This window comes from Lagopus muta, chromosome 2, assembly GCF_023343835.1.
Source record: "Lagopus muta isolate bLagMut1 chromosome 2, bLagMut1 primary, whole genome shotgun sequence".
NCBI classification, from domain to species: Eukaryota; Metazoa; Chordata; class Aves; order Galliformes; family Phasianidae; genus Lagopus; species Lagopus muta.
This window is the reverse complement of record NC_064434.1, coordinates 24483902-24494373: the sequence shown is the minus strand read 5'-3', so window position 1 is coordinate 24494373 and position 10472 is coordinate 24483902. Positions and strand designations below refer to the sequence as shown.

General features: G+C 38.1%; 1 long non-coding RNA gene across 2 annotated transcripts; it reads right to left on the bottom strand.

Annotated features, from left to right (window-relative positions):
• Nucleotides 1–3190: 3190 nt before the first annotated feature.
• LOC125689735 (uncharacterized) lies at nucleotides 3191–10107 on the bottom strand. Of its 2 annotated transcripts, XR_007375405.1 has the most exons (4): nucleotides 10071–10107; nucleotides 9948–9996; nucleotides 8829–8982; nucleotides 3191–6693 (listed from the first exon to the last, which is right to left on the bottom strand). It is a non-coding gene; the product is annotated as an uncharacterized LOC125689735 (long non-coding RNA). The 2 variants fall into 2 exon arrangements; XR_007375404.1 differs by lacking the exon at nucleotides 10071–10107 and having other exon boundaries at nucleotides 9948–10058.
• Between the last annotated feature and the right edge of the window lie 365 nt (nucleotides 10108–10472).

The following is a 10472-nucleotide window of genomic DNA, read 5'->3' as shown; positions in this document are numbered from 1 at the left end:
TTGCAATTAATAACATGGCTTTCAAACTCATGTCCTGGGTGAGGCCACATCTGGAATATTGTGTCCAGCTGTGGGCTCCTCAGTTCAAAAATCTTCTAGAAAGAGTCCACAAAGATGATTAGGAGCCTGGACTATCTTCTGTAGAAGGAAAAGCTGAGAGACATAGAATTCCTTAGTTTGGAGAAGATAAGGCTAAGAGGGGATCTCGTAACTGTTTGTAAATGTCTCAAGTGCAGGAATCAAGTTGATGGGGGTGGACTCCTGTCATGGTTCTATGTTTTTTGTTTTTGTTTTTGTTTTTGGGTTTCAGTATTCCACATCAAAACATCATGTAGTGTATGGGGCATTAAAGTGTCACTGCCCCAATTCCAAGTACCTATCCCTGTACATTACAGAAGTCACGGGATCTGGCCCTTCCGGGTGGGGGGGCGCTCTCTTGCTGCCTTGCAGTGGGTGCAGGAGGGTGCTTTCCTAGCCGTTCCAAGCTTTTCAGGTTTGAATCGGTCCCGGGAACTCTCTCTCTCTCATCTTGTCTGATTTATTAATCTCAATTGCAATTAAATTGTATCTATTGTGTTATCTTGTATTCCAATATTATAGTAAAATAAGTTTTCCTCCATAGATTGTTGCCGCTGTTCTTTTCCTCCCTTCCTTCCTTCCTTCCCATTTTTGTGCTACTGCGGTGGGGGGGGGGGGGGAGGGCAGAGGCCTGTCGCCCCTGTCACGGACATAGATTGATCTGGTCAAATCCGTGACAACTCCTTTCAATGATGTGCAACAATAGAACGAGGAGCAGCAGGCAGAAACTGGAACATGTGAAGTTCCATACTAATGCAAGGAAGAACTTTCCTGTTAGAGTGACAGACCACTGGAACAGGTTTCTTAGAGTGCAGAGCTTCCTGAGATACTCAAGAGCCCTCCAGATTCTTGTCTGTGCAACCTTCTGTAGGGAACCTGCTTTAAAAGGGGGTTGGACTCCACGATCTCTAGAGTTCCCTTACTACCTTACAATTCTATGATTTTGTGATTCTTATGTTAGTCAGCCATTTGATCTTGTTAAGTGTTATAAAATTCAGTTTAAGGTTACCATATCACCCACCTTTCTTCAGTTTGTTTCAGTGCCTGCACAGCTCTCTTCCTGTCTTTCAAGAGAATGATAATCATTGACATTCTTCCACTGATATGCAGACCAAATGTCTGTGGGTCCTCCTGAAAGAGCTGACTTGGCTTTTGTCAGGTTGAACACTATCCTCAGCTCAGCACTCCAGGATGTCCCTGAATGACTTCAGCTGTCCCTGTCTCTGTCTGTAGGTTTGAGGCAGCTCAGCAGGGCCTGTTTCTTGATATTCTGGAAAATCTGAATGGCTTTTATATTCAAAAAAGACAACTTGGTGGTTTTTGTTGCTGTTGTTCCAGTTTTGTTTTTTGTGAGATCTTTTGTTTTGTTTTATTTTTTTAATAACAAAAACTACCATGCTTCACTATTATGTAAAAAAAAAATACTCAAAGGAATTGTATCAGTTAAAATCTGAATACTTTGTGATTTTATACCATGCTGCCTTTTGGTTAATGCATCCTTCTCTTGTGGACATCTACTTGCAGAGTTGACTTCACCTGACTAACTCCAAGATCTTCCAAAGTGCAGCAAAATCTTCACAATCTTCTCTGATCCCCTCTACCTGAAACATTTCCATCCCTTTCTAGTAATTTGTCAGTGTCTGTATTAAGTGCAAATCCCTACCTCCCTGCTATGCCTCTTTGATTGCTTGTGACCTTCTGTCCTTGAGAAGCTGTGAAAGGAAAGAGCAACCCTACCTCCCAAGGAGGCTTCTGCCCTGTTCAGTCCTGTTAGTTACAGGAACACTACATGAAAACAGAGAGCAAGACACATACATCTTATGCTGAATATTTTTTTTAGTGATTTCTTTTTCTTTCTCTCTGAAAGACGAGTATTTGTTTCCTTTAGTATTTTGAATCTTTTTGTTGATATGGACATCTAGCAGCTTCTAATCTCTGCAGCACCATAGTTTGAGTCAGTTCTCCCTGTTCAGCTCAGCAACCCCTTAACCCAAAATTATGTTTTATGCCACAAAACATGCACTCATCACTGGACGGCTGATAGTTTGCTTTTTATTAGTTGGGAAGGAACTAAGAAATGTGAGAGTTCTGGTACTAATTCCAGACAGATAACTAAAGATCAGGGATGACATACTGACACACAGTTATAAATAGATCAAGTACATGTCATTTATTTTACTCTTTGAAGGTGTTGGGAGCTAACAATTAGATTTAAAATTCAGATCCTAAAATCTTGCAGACCCCTCTTCTGTAAGATTCTGAGACAGTGCTGTAGATTTGGTTATTGCCTCAGCAAAGATTTAGGCTGCTTTGAAGAGAATGAGCAGTCCCTCAAGGAGCAACACGGGTCTCAAGATACGGAGAGGGGTCTCCCATGGCTGTCACGGCACCAGGCCTCATCCCACTGCCCTACAAGGAGCAAGGCAGCTGGGGGCACTGGGGCAGCCCCAGGCATTCCAATAGGGATGAGAACAGGCCAAGTCAGGCTAGGTCTTGGGCTTGCATGTGGATCTGGCTTGGTAGGGCCCATGGCTGGGTAGGGGAAGGCTGTGGGAAGCTGCACACCAACCCTGTTGGTGACCTCAGAGCTGACATGAGGCTCTGGGTCAAAAGCAATATAGAATGAACCCTGGTGTACCAGGCGTAGTCAGGGCTAGTGGTGCTTTGAGAGCTGGACACATACACAGAGTAACGGTCTTATAGTTACCTGACTGTTCTAGCTGATTAGGAAAATTGATTAAAGAACATAAAGCAGAGGGTTAACATTTAGAAATTTGAGATAGGCAAAATTAGAAAAAAGATACTTTTTAATCAAAAGATTAGTGGAAGAAACTGAGTACCAGGAACCAAATGCATATTATGACAGCTGTGAAAAACAAACACTTTGCAAGTGCCACAGGGTTTGAAATACCTAGTAATGCAACAGAAGTTGGAAAAAGCCCTGAAGGCATTTTCTACAGGGAAACAATCAAAAGCAGATTTCAGCTGTCTGCAAATTCATATCAAGCTAGTAAATATTAAATACAAATAGTACCAGGCAACATATAAAGTCAAAGAATGCAAATTAATCTGAAAAACAGACCAGAGGAGAATTGTATTAGTAAGGAACACATAGAAATCATCTTAGTACATAAGGAGTTAGATGTTACAGCAGTTTTCTCTGTAAGACTCAAAATTGAGATTTCCAACCAACCAACTCCTAAACATTAAAACTATCAAAGACAGATAATACCAAAGGGTCATAGGATTTGTCAGAGAAAAATCACTAACAGCAAGACCTTCTTTGTTAGGAAAGCAGTGAAGTATACACTTAAATCTTAGCAAAAGTTTGGCATAAAAAAATCTGCATTTTGTCTAGTTGCGTACACACAATGGGCACAGTCCAGGCTAATGACTTACCATGAGCCAAAAAATAACTGAGTCCAATGTAAAGGTTTCTATTACTTCAGTGGATTTGACTGGCCAAGTTAGAAATTGTATGGATGTCCAAGTATCAGCAGAGAAAGTCAATGAAAAATAATCTTTTCTGGTCTTTCTTAGTTTTTCCTCTATTTTGCACAGTAGTATTTCATCTAAAAGTTCCATCATATGATTAACACTATTGTATAGTAGACAAACTAATGAATAACTCAATTTTTATATCAATATTCACATTTTTCCCATGGCAACTGCTGTATAGGTATGATGTTCTGTACTACTAAACTATAAATCAAATAGTTCAATAACCTAAGATTTTCTTTGCTTATAATTTCAATACTAGTTCAGCATTACTGACTTTCTTGTGCTACTGAATATAATCAAAACAAAAAAATATTTATGCAATATATCTCTGTCTAAATACTATCAAAGGTATGATATTCTAAGAATTCCAAAACAAAGAACATTCAGGAAAATAACATGACTTGTTTTCCAGAAATCCTCTGACCTCGCAAACTTACGACTTGCTGCCTTAAGTTTGAGATACGTTTTAATTCAATGCTTGTCCTTTAATTTAAGATTTAAAAAGAAAACCTAAAAAAAAGCAATAAACACCAATGTTTGAAGACCTACAACTTCAGCTGTATTCAAATCACCAGCAGACAAACTGCTGTGTAAATATGAAAGACTGAGATACTAATGTGAAGATTTTAGAAACCAAGTACTAAGGGTAATACCCACTTCCCCTAATATAGAATTTGAATTTCAGTTGCCTTTTGATGTAATCTTTATAAAGTAAACTCAGTTCTCCATACATTCAGCAAAGATTGGAGTATCCTTCATGTCCCTCATAGCAAGAACTGATCACAGAACTTCATGGAACAGACTACAGAATATTTTTTCATGTTTGGGAAGCACCCAGCAGAACAGCTAATGCAACTAAATTAACAAACAAAATCACACTGAGATTTCACAGAGAATCAGAACGAGGAGATCGGTTTTCAATGAGAATATCTTGCCTCACACAATAAAGTGACTTACATGAGCCGACCAAGGGAAGTGAAGTGCAGCCCCATCTGAGGCTACTTCGACTTTCCATTTTATTCTACAATGTGCATGGTAGGGGAGGAAAAAAAATGGTGAGTTTGGCTTTTAAAAAGTAGTATTAGAAGGCTTGCATTAAAAAATTAAAGGTACACAGGGCAAGAACCACTCTAGTATGCAAACTGGCTTTGCCCTTCTGAATCAGAGCATATGTGTGCTGGAATGCTTTGCATAGGAAGAAATGACTTGACAAGCATAAAAAAAAAAAATAAGGAAATAATCCAGAAATCCCTGTGTTAAATACTAACTGTCAGCATCTCTCAGTCGGCAGGTTTGAATTAGCCTTTAGTCCCTTACAAAAATGCCCTGTTTTTTGTATGCTATTCTGATACAGAATGTTTACAGATCTTATTTCACCTATCATCACAATAAGATAGTAGAAATTAACTTGCATAACAGCTATAATTGAAAAAGTACATGTCTTGGTCCATGAACCAGTTGGGTTTTCACTGTAGTAAAATTGTAGTTAACTAACTGTCAAGCACATTTGCAAGTGATAAGAAAGATTGCTGAAAGTTGCTGAATAGAAAGCTCAATTATAAATAAATTAATATAAATATATGCTAAATAAATTAATCTATTGCTAACAATTCTATTTACTCCTGAGTCTTTATTACTGTCAAATACTTTTTGTTACATTGAGGCCTTACAATTCTGTACTTTGTTTCTGTGCAGACTTCTGTTGAAAAAGATTTTTTTTGGCAGTTGTAGGCATATACTGCAGGGAAAAAAAATGACAAGCAGCCTGAATGTCTGGAAGATACTTTAATACTTCAGAGGATGTGAAACCATTTCACTCCCTTTTTATATGAATGTCATTCACTAAAGCTGTAGGAACTGCTTTGACAGAAACACTCTCAGATCGGCAAATCCCCAGAAAATCTGAGCTAAGACTCTCAAAGAGTCTGCTCTGGACTCTGGACAAATTTCCCCAGACCCAGGACCCTAATGCAGTTCACCAAGTCCTCCCTTGTAGCACAGAGATTAGAAGCATATGGTCTCCAACTCTAACACAATTTATCTGTTAGGATTTAAGTCTTCATCTGGGGCAGATGCACCAGCTGCAATGACTCAAGACCAGAACATGTGCCAAATCCTCTTGGACAAGATAAGTTGTGCAGACTAAAACAAAGCTATAGGTGGAACATTGCCTGCATGCCATACTTAAGTGCATGTAAGCCTGATCTGGTCTGTTCAACAGAGCAATAAGAGCAGCTGCAGGGTTGATTTTCTGTCCTTTTTTTTTTTTTTTTTTTTTGACTGTATAGGAAGACTATGTAAAGTCAGGCTTTACATCTATTACATAATACATAATCTCAGGTGAAGTTAACTTCTCCTTACCCTACTTGGTATCTAGAAACACTGACACTAACAATAGCTTAGCCCACCCAGCTGCTCACCCACTTCTTATTATCAGCAGAACAGTGGGGAGAAAATAGCATTAAACTCACATAGTTTAAGAGAAGACATGGAGAGTTTACAAGTTACTATTGTGGATAAAACTGTCTGAATTTGGACAAAATTTATTGACAAGATTAGGGTATTAGAAACAAATAAAAATATTAAAACAATATTTTCTCCCTTCTTCTATGACCTTGTTGCTTGCTCTGTTTCTCACTTTCTCTTCCCTTCTTCCCTATCTGTGAAGCATTTTTACCCTTTCTTAAGTGCATTTTTCCCAAGGCGCTTGCATCTTGGCTACAAGGCCCAGCCATGCCCTAAGGTGGGGTCATTGAAGTCAGCTGGAATCAAGTGTGTCCAACATGGGGAAAGATTATTTTAATTTATATTTCAAGAGCTTAATGTCTTAGAAAGTAACAATATTTAATCAAGAATTCTATGCCATATTAAAAAAAAACTACATAAAGTCTGTAAGTAACAACTTTACATAAATTATTTGCAATATTTCTGTGAGGGTTTTTTGTGTGCTGTATTATTTTATTCACAAGGCAATTCTCATACGTGCAATCCTCTACAGTACTTCAGAAGTCACTTTGTAGAACATAAAGGTGACAAATCTTGCATTCGATGACATTTGAATAAACTCCAAATATCTTTGATGTTGTCATGACCTTCTTTTGCAAACCTTGAGATCTACAGATGAAAAGCAGTATAAGTTACCATGTAGTTATTACCTAATATTTCTTAATACATTTATGGCCAACTGTCACTTATTTTCACCTCTTCGTCAAATCAAAAAAATGTTTAAGTTGCAGATCTGCTAAATACTCAAAGATCTTCCCCACCTGCATCACTGAAGTCCTTATTTGCTTTGTGGCAATATTCTGGAGAATTCTCATACCATATGCTAAAATAGACAATTTCAATACCAATATCAATAGTTCAGTTTTATCCCTAGAATTCTCTTCCAACAACTTATTTTCTGAATACTGGGTCATGTTATAGTACAGTCTGCCCAGACCAAGCCTTGATGGAGAAAGAGGAATTCACATTAAAATCACAAGCACATTCCAAATGTCAAACACATGCCAAACAAGAAAATGCAGATAGCCACTCTTATGCAATATCAAGTGTAGTTATATCTTCATTGACTTAGCGTGGCACCAATTTCTAATTAAAGCAACATCTCTTTTTACTAAAGCAGCATACTTCACTGTTGTTTTGGCTAGCAAATAAAACCTGTGACAGTTGTGCACCTCAATCCTTGTTAATATACCCTAAATGCTTTTTTTTTTTTTTTTATTTTTTTTTTTTTTTTTTAAACTGACCATGAAAAAGCCATTTAGAAAGGCAGAACACATGCAACAGGGAAAATATCTGTCATGGTTTATCCTTTAGCTATTAGCAGTACCAACTGGACAGCCAGCTAGGTAGATGATAACTAACCAGAATGTATTTTACTAGCATTTTCTTCTGCTACATGATGATTTAGTTGTTCCTTCTATGCTCTTTTATCCCAGACAAAGAATTATTCTTTCTCTAATTTCCTGATGCTGTGCACAGTACATGTAGTCATACTCAGCATGGCAGTTAACTGCATCACTCTGCCTAGTTTCCCTTGGAAAAGTTTTTGGAGCCCAGGTGATATCCATGACTGCAGACAGATCTGCATGACAAACTATAGGGATGGCAAATCAGATACAGAAAGCAGCCTTCTTGGTCTGTGCAAAGCAATAAAATGTGTGTGTTGTGTGTTCTTGTACTCAGCATGGGCAAAGCCTAATTCTCAGGCACACGACGTGCGCTAACGTTCTTATTACATGCAGAGTATAAATTTTGGTGCAGGCTCTTCTCTCCTGCCTGATTTGCTTGTTTTTCTCATTCCAAGGACCTAACTTATGTGCCTGGGAATGAAATGCTATGTATTTCCAATATGGGTAACCATAGTACCCCCACTACTACAGCAAAAGAGTTGGTACCTTTCTCTTACATCTATGAAACACTGCATTGTACTCTATAGATATTTCTATTTGTGGTAACTTTATTTACAAGGATCTGCTTTCTTTATTCCATTCTAATAAACTGCTAAAAATAAGGGGTAGAGGGGTAATTTACTGTGAGGGAGCTATGTTTTATTCTGTATTTGCTATCATATTTTTTTACTTGGTTAAATCTGTTATTAAAGAAAAGAGGTTATCCTAGGCTTTCACTGGATAACATGGAAATGTCATTACTGAAGAGAACTACATTACAAAAATATGTATTTCTAAAATTGCTTGTGGAGCAGCAAACAGGAAAAAGGAAAATGTTATGCCTTATTCTGCATATGGTACACTATTTCCAAAAGTAGGATGATAAGAACTCTTGGTAATTTTCTTATGAAAAAATAATGGAACATTTAATGAACCCTAAATGCAAAGTTATCTGTTTGGTTTTTTTTCCCCCATTAGAAAAGATCAGATGGTAGTATTCTCAGATTTGCTGGGGAATGAAGGCAAATGTTCAGCTAGTTCTGCCATGCATTATTTAGTAGAGAAACAGAAATCTGTTTGTTGGAAATTAAGCTACAATTTAGAAATGAAAAATATATGAAGCAACACAAATGCTTAAAATCTAAAAGAATGTTACAATAATTGTAAACAACTACTGGGAAAATAATTGAAGCATAATCAATGCAATTTTTATCTTGCATCCCAGGTGTCATGTCTGCTTTTTGCATTCCAGATCCACTCCTTTCTACATTTTCAAACCAGCAGTAATCTCGTTTCTGTTATTCTGACATCAGATGATAAGAGATCACGTTTTGCTAATACTATGATTCCTTTTACCTCATATACTATGCAGCTTCCTGCACTATCCATCTTGAGCCTTCAGACACTTCCAGTCCACGTTTACACACAGCTCAAGGATGTAGGGATGTAGCTCATGAAGCAGAAAAGCAAGCTGAAGAGCAGACCCAGCGCAAGCCTATAGTGGAGCAAACTGATGATAAATGTGAATAAATATAATTAGAAAATAATAAATCAACAACCAATGGAATTTATTCACACACAGACTGAGTAAATGTACAGTTCAGTGTCTTTAAGCAACAAAGTGTAAGGCCTCACAGAGTTTGACTTTAAAACTACAGCAGTCAGTAAATACCAAATGGGAAACAGGGAACTATACAAGCTAACATAACAAATACCAGTAGCACATGAGCAAACAGACTAGTGAAATTCTCACTTTGCATCAGAATGTTCTGATGGTCGCAGAGCAAAGTTCTGGAGTAATCTTCCCCTTGGAGCAGTGAGAACACATACAAGCTTACAGTAATTTTCAGCTTAATAAATTTATGAAAAAAATGATACAAATACTTGCCTGTGCTTTCCTTAAGGAACTAAGGGACCCCATTTCATCCTGCATGCTGCTAGCTTCTAAAAGGTAGCAGATTGGCACATAATTAACTACGTCTTTTTAGCAGATAAGTTTCACTCAAAAAACTGAGATAATAACTTGATAGTTAAAAGTAAGAGTGGGAGCATAGAGTGGCTATAGTGTACAGTTTGTGCATAAGAAACTGAAACAGAGAGAGAGAGATGAATAGCCAGAAAGAATTTAGACAACTCATCCTAGGGCTAGATAGTACAGTGTAGACTAAAGAAAACAAACCTGAAGGAGTGGAGAAGCAGAACCATATTGCATGGGAAACAGATACTGGTTTGGCCCTTAAAGGCAATACAGCCATAGCAGAGGCTCACTATCTATTTCTATGATGGTTCTAGACTGCTTTCTTTCTCATTATCTAGCTTGTGGGCTAAATAATACACAGCAGCTGTACAGCTAGACTCTCCTATTTACCAGAACACAGTAACATGACAAAATGCTTGTTAAGAATATTCCCTCACTGTTAGAAACATCATCCCAGTGAAAATGGGAAAAGAAGCAAACAGGGAAGGAATGCTCACCTCTATCCAAAGATCTAGGTTTGCAGGAAAGGCTCCACAGAAGAGGGATCTGCAAAGAGAGAACCTTCCCTGTTAGCAGTCAGCCCTTAAATGGGGTCTAGGAGAGGTGCAGACAGGCTTTACCACTTCTGGTCATGCAGCTGAATTGCCTTCATCTTTGTTCCCAGGGCTGACTGGATCCTTTCCCCAGGTGCTCAATCAGTGTTTCAGGCTGTGACTCAACAGTTCCCATACACTCACCTATGCAGAACCTTGTATATGTTTTGGGGTTTATCTGAAAGAAGCTAGCTGGCCCCATGCCAAAACCATACAAGGGACTGTGTGCTGCACAGCTGGGTACGTGTGCTCAGTATTATTCCTTTACTCTTCTCAGCTTAATATTATAGAAGCAGCTGCTGGGACTAATTAGGCTAGGCACTGTGCTGTACTGATACAGCTGTAATGCTCCCCTCTGAAGTTCCAATAAGTTAAGAAAAAACTTGAAGATTCTTCAATTCTGGTAGACTTTATGAACCTGTTAGTTTT